Raw genomic sequence first — 14,219 nt, forward strand, 5'->3', positions numbered from 1 at the left:
GAAGAGGAAGGGGAGCCTTCCAGCGCATGCGCCCTCTGGGGGCCATTGGGTCTGCAAGCTGACCATCAGCAGTCCTCCAAAGAGAAGTTTCTGTGAGTGAACTCCCCCGAGGGGGAGAATCACCGGCAGGAGAGACTGTTGGACTTAAGTTCCTCCCAAGAAGGTTGAGCAGAGGGAGAAACTAAGCCTTCAGCTACAGCAGGTTGAGCAGTTGCAGAGGCATTAGGAGATACCGCATCAGATACCTCTGCCACCACAACGTCGACGATAGACAGAGGATCAACCTCTGCCAACGTCGGCGATTGCTTGACAGCGGCACCCAACCGGATGATGTCAAACTAGGCTTCCTTGGAGGGCGAACCTTTGAGCCCCAAGGAAGACCAAAGCTGAAATAAATCAGTTATATTTACATTTAAATTTAATTCCTCCCATGGGGGAAGAGGTGGAGCTGCCTCGCTAGGGGAGGCAACGCCATCTCTCGAACCTCGAGGTCGGGAAACAGAACCATGGTCTACGCTACCACTCGACAGTTTCTCGGAAGAAACCAATTGAGTGGGAGCTTCGGAGGTGGTTTGGGCAACGAAAGAAGAGTCCTTGGGTTTTTCTCCTTTCTAAGAAATTTTTGAAGGAGAAATAACCCGCTTGGACTTCTTCCGTCGCCGAGAAAACCTTTCCCACTGGGAGATAGACCACTCCCTACACTCACCACACTTATTAGTTCTATCACACTGTTGGCCCCTACAGTAAGGACAAAGTGTGTGAGGTTCCGTCTCGACCGCCGACATAAATGTACCACAAGGGCGGTCGGGTAATCCAGGACATTTGCGCATGATTGCAGAGGCCAACTTCACAAGCAAACCTGTAGGAGAGAAAGCAAAGAAACATTAATGGCTGTCAGAGAGGCGAGGGTGAGAGCGGACACGTCCGACTACCACCCGAGCTGAGAGCAAAAGTGAGCTCAAGCACAGGTGTGTGTGTGTGTGTGGGGGGGGGGGGAGCAGGCTACCCTCCCTACCCCCCCGCTAACTAGCAGTGGGGTAGTAAACCCTTGTTAAAATTCTGATGGCTCGTCATTTCAGCTACGCCGAAAGTAATAACCCTTATTAAATAGCGTGGTTTGTATGTCAGTTACGGAACAACTATAGATTTATCCGTCTGAAAAGGAGAATAAGGATTCAAGGCCAGATCTAAGACCATGCAAATCCATGCCGCAATCAAAATCTTTGCCATTCTTCTTTTAACATTCCTTATGATGCCAGGCAATCCATTCGCTAGGGGACGAGCTTCTAAAGTTTGTTTGAGGTGAGACCTCAGAGCCCTACCTGGGCATAGTAGCTGCTGTTCTGGGTCAATGGTTAGGTAATGGTGATTTTCAATCTGGAGGGGTCCGAACTAGAGTCCATTACTTCCTGATTTTGAGTCTTGCGGTATGCTCAGGGACAAAGCCGGGGATTACCTGTCTCCATCCCCTTGGACACAAAAACGTTGTAGGAAAGACCACACAGTTTGTCTACTCCCTTGACTGAAGCCAAAGAGAATAGAAAAGAACGTTTAGGGTTGGGTGAAGAATTGAGGAGAGAGCACTCCAATGATGTTGAAAGATCAACTCCTTTCAATCTAAATGCGAGGCTCAAGGCTGAGCAATAGCCTTTCACTGCCAAGACTAAAAGGAGTTTCTTCCTGCCAAAGGTATGCAAGAAGAACCAATATTGCTGGAATAGTGGTATCGATGGGAGAGATACACTTTCCACGATCCCTACCATGGACGACTGTCCCTTAGCCTGGTACACTGCAGCTGAAGATTATCGGAGGTATCTGGACATTTTTTTCGCAACGTATTGCAAACAACCTCTCTTCACGAGGCCATGCTAGAAAACCTTAGACGTAATGTTATAGTGGGGCTATGAGGGTCATTGCCTTGCTTGTGGAAGCACCTGCCTTGTCGAGTACAGTACTCTTTTCATCAGGCAAAACGAGGGACACACGTAGACCTCCATGTTGTCTCACCGTTGTTGAAATGCATCTTGTTGGCATGCCTGGGGATCCGTTTCCAGAGAGTGGTACAGTGGAAGTTTAGTTGTCACTCATAAACACCATGAAGGGAACTGCCGGAGGTGATGAAACTGTTGCAGGGCCAAAACGGCTTCCCTCACCCAGGAGGATTATGTACAAGGATCCTTCAGTCTTGGATCAGAGCTCGGAGGCTGAGTGATGCCATAGAAGGGCTCACTCAGTCTTGGACCAGAGATCGGAGGCTGAGTGATGTCGTAGAAGGGATCCCCCCCCCACCCCCAACTTTTAGTACATCCTGAAGATCATCAATTCCATGGGGGGAGAGAAAGGCTACCCTCTGAGAAGGATGATATCCGATGTCCACCACTCCTGATTTCTCTTTGCATAAGTCCTTAAGTCCGGTGGGTCTTTGCTGGGTCCAAATGGACTTCAGCAGCCACTGGAGAGGCAGTATGTGTTGTTTTCTGTTGGTCATCAGGAGCTCCCAGGCAGTCAGGTGGCCTATTAGATGGAGTCACCGATATGCTGGCAGAGAGAGAAGAAGTAAGAAGGGACCTAAAATCTTCTTCAGTCCCTCTGTTGCTCTTGGATGGAAAGACTTCCTAGTCTGATGTCTTGTAGCATTCCTAGGTATGCCAGTTTTGTATTAGCTGTAGGGATGAACTCTCAAGATTCTGCCACTACACTTAGATTGCAGCTAAACTCGAGATGCCTGACTCCGCATTGAAGAAGAAAAATTCCTAAGTCTGGTAGAAATAGCCAGTCGGCCCAATGTCGTAACAGATGAAAGCTTTTCCGTGGGTCCTGGTTAACACTACGGAGAAAACTCCATGACAAAATGGAGGTGGTGCAACCATGTTGAAATACAGGCCCTTGAAATGGTATTGTCAATCATCTTGGATGATTCTTAAAACTTCCTGGAAGATGGGTCTGACTGTTTGTCTGACCTGTGTCTGCCTTTTCTAGGCCGAACGAAGTGTGTTAAACTTGTTCAGGGAGGAGAGGTCACCAACTGGTATCCAGCCTACCGGCACCTTTCTACAAACAAGTGTCGACTGTAGGAGCCTGGAGACCTCATTGTCAGACATGTTCCCCTCCCTGGGGGACAAGAGCTCGAGAGGTGGTATTCCCTCTCTCATGACCTTGTGATGTAATAATGAACTCATGCAATGATGCCGAAGCATTGAGTTCAGATGTCCGTGCGAATGTTTGGGTCCGTGCGAATGTTTGGGTCCGTGTAGAATGTCAGGAAAATTTGCCCCGCCTCTCAACAGGTGGATTGGTATCTATAGCATACATTGCTCGCCAAACATGACAAATTCAAAGATAATTTGTATTTTTCTTAACCATACAAACCTTAGCTATTTACAGAGGGTTTACCTTTTAGCTCAGCTGAAATGGCGAGCCATTAGAATTTAACGAGGGTGTATTACCCCCGTGCTAGTTAGAGGGGGGGGGGGTAGGGGAGTGGTAGCTAGCTACCCCTCCCCCTCCTCACACACAGATGAATGCTCACTTTCACTTAGAGGTAGGACTTGTCTTGGGGGACAGGGCTGGCGGGCAAATATGTGTAAATAGCTAAGGTTTGTATGGTTAGGAAAAATACAAATTATCTTCGAATTTGTCATTTGTTCCGTAACCGAAATACAAACCACGCTATTTACAGAGGGTGACTTACCCCTTAGGTAGGGTGGAAAGTCCCCAGCCATACTGGCTTTGGCTTTACCCGGGGACTCAGAATCCGAGTGAGTCGCACTCGAGAAAAGGAGTCCCTGCACCTCACAAGTTCCTTGCTCCGCAAGGAACCATGTGGCCTACGTAAGCTTGTGTGTGAAGGAAGAAGTGTGACCCGTCCTAGGCAGTTGACCTGGAGTTTCAGAAGGAACTCTGGGTTAGGACGTTCCCAATACCACCTCGTCAGGGTATGGGGGACGCGACAGTATTGACTCAATACTCGGAACACAAGGAAGCATGGTTTACCTGCAGAGGTTCGAGGTCAGCTATGCAGAGACCAGGATGCTGCTTCCCCGTAGAGGGGATGATGAAGAAAGAAATAAGAGCCAGACATACTTCTTTCGTTCATGCAGACTAAAACCTGATAACAATGCCCTCAACCTTCTGCTACCTGTCCAAAAAAAGGAGCCTGAGGTTAGACCAGCTGTTGTGTAGCCACCACAGAGCAATAGAAAACATATCGAGACTCCTGTGGGTCATGCCCTGCAGGAAGCGGGCTGCGAAGGTCATTAGACGCTTCCAGACTCCAGCTTGTAGCACCTGCGTCACAGAGTAGTATTACTCGAAGGCGAGGGACGTTGCGATGTATCCAACATCGTGCTGTAGGGCGACGTGACGGGGGAGGGTCTGGAGACAGGTTGAGATGAATGTCCTTGAGTCCGGGCTGAAGAGGTATACTGGTGACTCTCCCCGTGTCCTCCTTGTGCTCCCAAATTGGCTGCAACTGAGGACAAACTGCAGCTGTTTCCAGTGCTAACCTCTCGATTCCTTTACTGGCAAGAAAGAGAAGGTCTTGGGATATCAGATACAGAATGGAGACTCGAAATCTTGAAGGAATTGGACCGAAGGGCCGGGACCCCCAGATTCTGAGTCTAGTCAACAACTCAGGAGCGAACCTGAATGTTGCCTTCCCCACTTCCTTAGAAAGGGGGGAGTCGTAAGAGACCAAGAAGATTGCTTACACACTGGCCGTGGCCAGAGTGAGCAGGAGACCCAAGGCGGAATACAATCCGAGGCCTGTCATAAAGGGTCTTGAGAAGATCTCTTAAAGGACTAAAAGTCCGAGCCATGCTCCAAGTTGGAGGTCTTCCTCCGACTAGGGCAGGGACGATCGTAGCTTCGCATGAGCGAGGATAGATCCAGCGGGCAGGAAAAAGTTATTCCTTTAAGCCTGAAGGTGAGGGAAAGGCTGAGCGACAGGCTTCATTGCCGAGAGCGGAAAGGAGTTTCCTCCCGCCGAAAGGCAATAAGACCGTTATTGCTGGAGAAGAGGCCTCAAGGGAAGAGGTATATCTCCCACGGCACCAACCACCTTAGACTCTTCACTTTGCCTGGAAGACCCCTGTGGATGACTATCGCAGATGACGCGACCTCCGTACCGCGACTGTAGCGGGTTGTCTCTTCTTGAGGAGGAGGCGTAGTGTCTCCAGGCATGAAGCCAAAGCGACGCCCCGGTTCGGGAGAGATGTCGCAGTGTGGTTGCTTGAGTAGTCTGCGCCGTGGGAGAAGCTCTCCCGGGAGTTCCGTCAGGAGAAGCAGAGGGTCCAGAAACCGTTCTGCGCATAGTCCCAGTGGAGCTCTCCCATTGAAAGGTTGACAGACAACCTGGTCTTGTTGAGACCCATTGTCCACAGACAAAAAGGAGGGAAGACGCAGGCGTCGAAGTTGTCCCACCATCACCGGAATGCATCTTGCCAGAGTCTCGGGGTCTGAGACTGGGGGGAAGAACAGCGGAAGCTTGAGGTTCCAAGCTGTCGCGATCAGGTCCCCCAGACCAGTACTTGCTGGTTACCCAAGGTCAAAGACCTCCAGGTACACTCTCTCTACGAGGCTCTGCTCGGATAGTCGGAGAGAACATTCCCCTGCCTGGAATGAGAGAGCCGATGGTGGTATTGAGAGAATCTCAATCATCCCGGTATCTCTACTGCAAGATGTGAAGGTGTGAAAATGCGTCCCCTGCTGGTTAGAATACGCCAGAATCATGAAGTCGACGCGCACGGGGCGACTCGGCAGGAGCTGTAGGATCTGTAGAGGGGCCAGACTAAGGCCCCTAAGCCTGCCTGAATGATGGAGAGGTATCCTTCAGGTCTCGACCATAGGCCTGGACCGGAACATGCCCCCCCCCCCCTTTCCTTTGACGAGTCCGAGAACAGCATCAAGAATGTGGGGAAAGGACGAGAATATCCACTACCATCAAGAGGCTCCATAGGTCAACACCCATTGCAGGTCTAATAGTTCCGCTGGTCCCATAGGGGCCAGGAAGTCCGGTTAAACATTGCCTGAAGCCTCCGGAACTTGGACCGCCCCACATGGAACTTATCCTGAGGCGACCGTTCGGACTATAGACGGGTCAATGAGGAAAGGAGAACTAGGAAACGTTCCAAGGTAGGGCTGGAAGCTCTGCTTCACTGAGAACAGGTACTGCGACTCTCCTCAGTCTTGCTACAGTCAACTGAAAGGAAGGCTCGGAGGATGTGGTAACAGAATCTGGCGTCCCCAGGTGGTCACCCATCCAAGTACCGACCAGAACCGACGTTGCTTAACCTTGCTGGACGGACGAGAAGCGGGGTTTCCAACGTGGTAAGGCCGTTGACTTAATATCATGGGCAGATACTCCAGATGTTGAGGCAGAGAAAGAGAAGGCTCCAAGCAAAATACCATGAGCCCACACTCATGGTAAGCATCCGGAAGCTTGTCCCGGCGCTGAAGAAGGTCGAACCCGAGCCTACCGGAGTTGACCAGCCCTCCAAACAGCAGAGGAGGCGGAAGCCTACACCTGAGCGGCCAAAAGGAAGGCAGGGAGAGTTCTCTGGGGAAACAAACCTGCTATGCCCCAGCGGGATAGCCACACTGCATCATAAGCAGGAATACTTGCAGTCTAGGCTGAATTCGACGAGCTCCCTGGAAGATGGATGGAATGGAAACTGAAAGTACCCGTCCTTCCGATCCAGGGTTTAAGGAGTCCTGTCGCCTCGTTACCAGTCTGATCGATTCTGCTGGTCTACGCTGGCCGAAGTTTGTTCGACAAACTTGATCAGGGCTGAGAGGTCGACTACGGACATCCCCTCTCAGATCCTTCCTTACAAGAAAGGATCGACTGAAGAGGCCGGGGGTGAAGCCGTCGATGATCCTAAGGAAGACCTTCGCCTAAGGTATGGATCATTCTGCCCAACCGGGCAACTCTTGCTGACGCTATGGCATAGAGGTTCAGAGACACTGAATTCGCTGACAGAGACGGCAGGCGCGATATCCTTGGCTGATCACAGAGATTGTGCGGGAATGGGCATCGGGAAGCTGTCATTCGGATGAGTAACCTTAAGCATCCTCCCAGCGAAAAACCTGCAATCCTAGAGTTCGTGAACTCTGCCGCTCCTTTTAGGACTATGCCCCCCCGGGGGAGCCTCCCGTGCCATCTGTTCCTGACAGGAGGAAACTGCAATTGGACACCTTGTCCCAGTTGTCGTAGCCGATAACTTAGGCCAACGTGGTTGAAAGAAAAGGGCGCTGGAGCCCTGCAGAGTCTGGAAGAAAGCGCCTTGGAGGAGTGAAAACGGAAGTCGATTTCCTCCGCACAGCCGCTGTCTAAGTCTCTGTCCTTGGGCACAAACAAACTCTTCTCAAGGATGGAAGGGTGTCTGAGGTCGTCGACCTCCACAGATGAGACACCCGAAGGAAGCCCTCAGTCACCGCGTCCAGATGGTACAACATCGAGCTTGTCCGCAAGTTAGATACTTAACGACGAAAGGCCAAGGTGCCTGAGCTCGAGAGGAGGAAAGTACCCATGATCTTCCTGTAGCTTCCTTGAACCAAACCTCGGGCCGTAACCGAGGAGGGAAAGGACCTGGTAAGCTCCCAGAGGAAGGGGTAAGCAGTCACCCCTCGTCCGATGGAGAAATCTCGAACGGAAAGCCCCCCCGCCAAAAATCCTTCCAGGGAATGACGGGGAAGGGCTAACCCAGGTTCAGGAAAGAGGAGTGTTGCTCAGATCTCCCTTAAGTTTCTCCTATTCTTGTAAGTGCCATGCTCTGCGTTTACGGGGTGAGGCCGTGTTCTGGAAATACGCTCCAGAAGAACTCGCCAGGCTGGCCATGCTGCGAAAACCCCATTGGGAATCCTGGTCGCAATCGCCCTGGAGCTCGCGCGACGGTAATTCAAAGATTTGCCCGTTGGCAAACGTGGAAGCGCCCATGCGCGGTAACGCAGGAACGCAAACGAAGGTGAGCGAAGGAGCGCAGAAGGAGGGCGAGCGGGGTAGGAAGGGCGAGAGCTGGTGGTTGGCGAGCGATAACCCATAGACGAGCAATGGATACTGCAAGAAAAAAGCCGACGTTTGTGCGAAGAAACACTGTAGGTTCGAGAGACGGAACACCGCCGGTTCGCACAACGGAATACCATCCGTCCGCGCGATGGAAAACCGTTGGTTCGCACGCGGGCGAACATTGGAGAGCATGGGCGCGGACGCGCATGAGCGTAGACGTGTAGGCACGTGGGCGTGTGGGTGCGCAGGCGAATGATCGCGCGGGCGCACAGGCAAGTGGTCGCGCAGGCGCGCAGGCAACCGGTCGCGCGGGCGCGCAGGCAAGCGGTCGCGCAGGCGAGCGGTCGCCCAGGCGAGCGGTCGCGCGGGCGCGCAGGCGAGCGGTCGCGCGGGCGCGCAGGCGAGCGCAAGCGTTGGCGCGATGGCGAGGAAGACCGCTGGCGATATGGATCAACAGGCGATCGGTGGTGAGCTGGTGAGCGCTAACGCGCAGGTTGGCGATGGCGCGTTGTATCATGCCGACGCGATGGCGAGCAGCATGCGCAGGTGAGCGATCGTGGGATGGAGAGCAGCATACGAAGGTGAGCGATCGCGAGCAGCATGCGCAGGTGGGCGATTGCGCGATGGTGATCCGCATGCGCAGGTGGGCGATTGCGCTATGGTGATCAGCATGCGCAGGTGGGCGATTGCGCGATGGTGATCAGCATGCGCAGGGTCGCGCGATGGTGATCAGCATGCCAGGGTCGCGCGATGGCGATCAGCATGCGCAGGTGGGCGGTCGTGCGATGGCGAGCAGCATCCGGAGGTGGGCGATCGCGCGATGGCGAGCAGCATCCGCAGTTGAGGGTCGCGCGATGGCGAGCAGCATCCGCAGTTGAGGGTCGCGCGATGGCGAGCAGCATCCGCAGGTAGGCGATCGCGCGATGGTGATCAGCATGCGCAGGGTTGCGCGATGGTGATCAGCATGTGCAGGGTCGCGCGATGGCGATCAGCATCCGCAGGTGGGCGGTCGCGCGATGGCGAGCAGCATCCGCAGGTGTGCGGTCGCGCGATGGCGATCAGCATCCGCAGGTGGGCGGTCGCGCGATGGCGAGCAGCATCCGCAGGTGGGCAATCGCGCGATGGCGAGCATCATCCGCAGTTGAGGGTCGCGCGATGGCGAGCAGCTTCCGCAGGTAGGTGATCGCGCGATGGTGAGCAGCATGCGCAGGTGAGCTAGTAGCTGGCGAACCATGTTCCTTCAGTGTTGAAGAACGTTGGCATGCCGGCAGTAACACACGCGGATCGCCGAGAGACAGGTGATCGCTGGCGAGCTGATGATCACTGACGAGCAGAAGGCAACGTGTGGAAGCCTGCGCATAGAAGAAGAGTCCTTGACCCCGACCTGAACCGAAGTTCTAGATCGCGAGGGCGAACGTGGGCACACAGGGCGCGTAACAGGAACCAACAGGAAGAGCAGGGATGATCATCATGAGAGCGCTGACGAACAGGAGAGCACTGATGAGCAGGAGAGCGCCTGTGCGCTAACACTGAGCAGGAGCAGGAGAGAACACAGCAGAAGGGCGCGCAGGGGAACCCTGACACGCAAGGGAAGAACCCCCGTGGGAGGCAACCCTTTGCCCCGAAGGGATCGTTGTCCGCCGGGAGACTGATGTCCGTCGGAAGACCGTTGTCCGTCGGGAAGACCGTTGTCCGTCGGGAAGACCGTTGTCCGTCGGGAAGACCGTTGCCCGTCGGAAGACGAGATCAGACTGCTGTCCATCTGCACCAAGGCGGAAGATCAAGAAAAAGGAGTTGTAGGCTGCAAACGGAGATTCAAAAAGGCGCCTCAAGCACCCTTATAGGGAGATGAGAGGCCCTTACGACGAGGCGGACGGTGGGCCTTACGGCGAGGGAGGCCAACAGCAACAGCAACAGAAGAATCCTCCAAAGAGGAGTCTCTATGAGTGTACTCTCTCGCGAACGAAAGAGAAACACTTCGTAGAAGAGACTGGTCAGCCAGTGACCTAAAAGGAGCAATCCTCCGAAGAGGAGCTCCTGCAGTTGCCCAGCCCCTTGAGCGAAACTGCAGGTGTGATCGCTCAGCACCAAGAGCATAGTCGCACGAAAAAAAGGCAAGAGAAGAACCCCCCAAAAGGGGAAAAACTCAAGCCTGGACAGGAAAAACTTCCCTCGGAAGGAAAGTTACCCGCCCAAGGAGGCAAGCCTCCTGAGAGGTCTAAAATGAACTGGAGAGCTGTCCGTCGTCACGGGAGTACTTCCAGTAGAAGGAGACACGCCCCTGACGAAAATACAAGGGGGGAGGCAGCAACAGCCGAATCCCCAGGACTCAACAAGACAGCTCACACCGTTGCCATATTACAGAAACGAACTAGATCAGTAACTGTAAAAAAATAAAACAAATAACATTAGTACACATTCATTCACCCAGGAAGGCTCCGAAGAGGAATCCCGAGGGACAGGAAACAAGAATTACACAACAGGCACGTGCCCTCACAACCACTTACACTCACGGAAGGAGAGCTGTAACCAAAACAGAATTATAACAATTATAATTATGTAACTATGTAATTATGTAATTATGTAATTCAAGAGGTATTAGTTTGATGAGTATTGTAATTCAAGAGGTATTAGTTTGTTGAGTGTAGTTGGAAAAGTGTATGGTAGAATACTGATTAATAGGATTAAGGATAAAACAGAGAATGCAATCTTGGAAGTACAGGGTGGTTTTAGAAGAGGTAGGGGTTGTATGAATCAGATTTTTACAGTTAGGCAGATATGCGAGAAATATTTAGCAAAAGGTAAGGAGGTGTATGTTGCGTTTATGGATCTGGAGAAAGCATATGATAGAGTTGATAGGGAAGCAATGTGGAATGTGATGAGGTTATATGGAGTTGGTGGAATGTTGTTGCAAGCAGTGAAAAGTTTCTACACAGGTAGTAAAGCATGTGTTAGAATAGGAAATGAGGTGAGCGATTGGTTTCCGGTGAGAGTGGGGCTGAGACAGGGATGTGTGATGTCGCCGTGGTTGTTTAACTTGTATGTTGATGGAGTGGTGAGAGAGGTGAATGCTAGAGTGCTTGGACGAGGATTAAAACTGGTAGGCGAGAATGATCATGAATGGGAGGTAAATCAGTTGTTGTTTGCGGATGATACTGTACTGGTAGCAGACACAGAAGAGAAGCTTGACCGACTAGTGACAGAATTTGGAAGGGTGTGTGAGAGAAGGAAGTTGAGAGTTAATGTGGGTAAGAGTAAGGTTATGAGATGTACGAGAAGGGAAGGTGGTGCAAGGTTGAATGTCATGTTGAATGGAGAGTTACTTGAGGAGGTGGATCAGTTTAAGTACTTGGGGTCTGTTGTTGCAGCAAATGGTGGAGTGGAAGCAGATGTACGTCAGAGAGTGAATGAAGGTTGCAAAGTGTTGGGGGCAGTTAAGGGAGTAATAAAAAATAGAGGATTGGGCATGAATGTAAAGAGAGTTCTATATGAGAAAGTGATTGTACCAACTGTGATGTATGGATCGGAGTTGTGGGGAATGAAAGTGATGGAGAGACAGAAATTGAATGTGTTTGAGATGAAGTGTCTGAGGAGTATGGCTGGTGTATCTCGAGTAGATAGGGTTAGGAATGAAGTGGTGAGGGTGAGAACGGGTGTAAGAAATGAGTTAGCGGCTAGAGTGGATATGAATGTGTTGAGGTGGTTTGGCCATGTTGAGAGAATGGAAAATGGCTGTCTGCTAAAGAAGGTGATGAATGCAAGAGTTGATGGGAGAAGTACAAGAGGAAGGCCAAGGTTTGGGTGGATGGATGGTGTGAAGAAAGCTCTGGGTGATAGAAGGATAGATGTGAGAGAGGCAAGAGAGCGTGCTAGAAATAGGAATGAATGGCGAGCGATTGTGACGCAGTTCCGGTAGGCCCTGCTGCTTCCTCCGGTGCCTTAGATGACCGTGGAGGTAGCAGCAGTAGGGGACTCAGCAGTATGAAGCTTCATCTGTGGTGGAAATGTGGGAGGTTGGGCTGTGGCACCCTAGCAGTACCAGCTGAACTCGGCTGAGTCCCTGGTTAGGCTGGAGGAACGTAGAGAGTAGAGGTCCCCTTTTTGTTTTGTTTCTTGTTGTTGTCGGCTACCCCCCCAAAATTGGGGGAGGTGCCTTTGGTATATGTATGTATGTAAAAATGAATGAACACTAAAGAAAAAAAAAAAAAACTACAATTAGATTCATAAACTAATTGAGACAAACGTACGGCGTAGCAACCCCCCCACACGGAAAGAAAGCTACAAGGGCGTAGTAACACGTAGTAAAAGGGTGAACGACCTCAAGAGAGAGAGAGAAAGACATAAGTCAAACTCGATCGCCACCCATAAAATTACGCCCTGGTGGCCAGATGCCGAGGACTCCACGTAGATATCGTACACTACACACACAACTCTGAAAAGGAAACTTCCTGATTTCTATACTCAAATATATATACAAACATGAAAACATGTTTACATATATATTGAGTAAATGACAAGTAAGCGATTAAGTAAAGACAAAACAAACAATGGCTGCCAAGAGAGGACCAAGACAGAGACGTCTGTCACAGTCCGAGCCAAAAGTGAAAGTGAGCATTCATCTGTGTGTGAGGAGGGGGAGGGGTAGCTAGCTACCACTCCCCTAGCCCCCCCCCCCCCCCCCGCTAACTAGCGCGGGGGTAATACACCCTCGTTAAATTCTAATGGCTCGCCATTTCAGCTGCACTAAAAGGTAAACCCTCTGTAAATAGCGTGGTTTGTATTTCGGTTACGGAACAAAGGCTGATTATTCTAGCCCTGGATTTAACTCTTGCCACCTGGAGAGCTCTTTGTCAAATTGGATTACCTGTTCATGATCCTGGGTCACGTGAATATCACTCGTTCATACTCCCGTGGGAGTTTTATGAGAGTTCCTGTATGATCCAGCCTGATATTTGGAATAGGGACTGGATGTTCGTTTGAAGAGTCATGATGGTTGGACGAGTCTAGTTGAAGAAGAGAAAAGTCCTTAGAAGCTGCAGTACTGTAGAGATATTGCAGCTGCCCCCTTCTATGAGCTATATCGTTGTCCCATTCTGACAAGTCACGCTCCGAGGGGCTAGAGAAAGGAATGGATGAAACCAAGACTCTTCTCAACACCCTGCGCAGAGGAGATCCTAGAAGACATCCTAATTCGCGGGCAAGAAAGGCGCTCTCTCTTGAAAACAGCCGGACGATGTTTCCGGACTTCACACCCACTCTGTTGGCTGAGTTAACTCAGGTTGAGGAGGAGCGTCGTCGTCAGCTTGCTGAATGAGCAAGACCAAAGACAAGCTCTGGGTTTGCCATGTTTAGTCTTCCCAACAGATACTCATGGAAATGCTGTATCTAAGTTGCTCTTACACAGGTCCTAAGAGAGTCTGCGCAAGCGGTGACAGGGAGAGAAGGTGAGCGAGGAGACATAACCAGTCAGGGACACTAGAGAGACTGTTGGTGTCCATTACCTCCAGTCTCTGGAAAGAACATCCTGGACACTTCTGAGGTAGTTAAAGCGCTTCCTCTGTGCCCCTGACTGGATCAACTCCCAAGGGTAGCTATAACCTTGTGAACATTAAAATGTTCAAGAGCAGATAGGTAACAAAGCGAAGGGATATTATGAATCAGTGTTGTCATCTTTCATAAATGAAAGATACGTTGATTTCCTCTCCTGAACTATGGTCTTCTACTGACTTGGGGTAGAGTTCTCTTGCTTGAAGGTACACTCGGGCACACTATTCTACTGTATCTTATTTCTCTACCTCTTGTGTTTTTAAAGTGTTTATAGTTTATACTGTATATGAAAAATTTATTTCAACATTGTTACTGTTCTTAAAATATTTTACTTTAATCGTTAATTATTTCGCTTGTAGTTTATTTCATTTCTTCATTTCCCTTCCTCAATGAACTATTTTCCCTGTTGGAACCCTTGGGCTTATAGCATGCTGCTTTCCAACTAGGGTTGTAGCTTAGCAAATAATAATAATAATAATAATAATAATAATAATAATAATAATAATAATAATAATAATGTTTCTATTCTCCTAGAGAGGTTCTGCAAACGAAGTGAAAATCTCCAAAGAATGATGTCGGCGGTTCTCCCTGTCAGCGGGATATATACTGTACTGTCTGTCGAAAGCGAAGGGCAACTCTCCCTCAGAAGGGGAAGTTGTCCAAAACT

This window comes from Palaemon carinicauda, chromosome 11, assembly GCF_036898095.1.
Source record: "Palaemon carinicauda isolate YSFRI2023 chromosome 11, ASM3689809v2, whole genome shotgun sequence".
Classification (NCBI taxonomy): Eukaryota; Metazoa; Arthropoda; class Malacostraca; order Decapoda; family Palaemonidae; genus Palaemon; species Palaemon carinicauda.